This window comes from Otolemur garnettii, unplaced genomic scaffold (genome assembly GCF_000181295.1).
Source record: "Otolemur garnettii isolate 467f Iridium unplaced genomic scaffold, OtoGar3 scaffold00010, whole genome shotgun sequence".
NCBI lineage: Eukaryota > Metazoa > Chordata > Mammalia > Primates > Galagidae > Otolemur > Otolemur garnettii.
Genome location: NW_003852405.1, coordinates 33,860,117 through 33,860,695, shown reverse-complemented (window position 1 = coordinate 33,860,695; position 579 = coordinate 33,860,117).

The window sequence follows — 579 nt, the reverse complement described above, 5'->3', positions numbered from 1 at the left end:
TCTTTGCTTGTCCTTATCACATAACACCTATCTTGCTTAGAACAGTAATGGCAGCTCCAGCCTCAGGCGATTTCCTCCTGTCTCTGAAAGTACTTACTGTGAGTTACGCTCTGGGAGTTTTATTTCAAAACCACTTTCTCATTTTTTGGCAGGAATATTCTTGATGCCACTTGTAGAAGAAATCCCATTGGTTAAAGAGCTAATGATGTTATAATTCAAGTTAACTCTTTAAAGAATGGTTGGAAATTTGCAAAGGGCTTGTAGTAAGATGGCTTGGTACCCTGTTATGACCATAGGCTGCTTTGGGGAGCACACAATTCCTATCTCTCAGTTCCAAATTCTAAACACAAATTCAAAATTGAGGCATCTTTTTCTTTCAAACATTTTTGCACTCTGGGGATTTATTGTAGTCTTAAAAATAAACCCTCACACACCTTGGCTCTAATTTTCACAATAAGAATGCAAGTTAGGTGTTAACTCTGATTTCCAAGTATGGGAATTGAGGCTAAGCAAGATTAGATGTAGAATATAAATTGGATCACACAGCTACATGGTATCAGTTACATTTCTTTTTTTTTT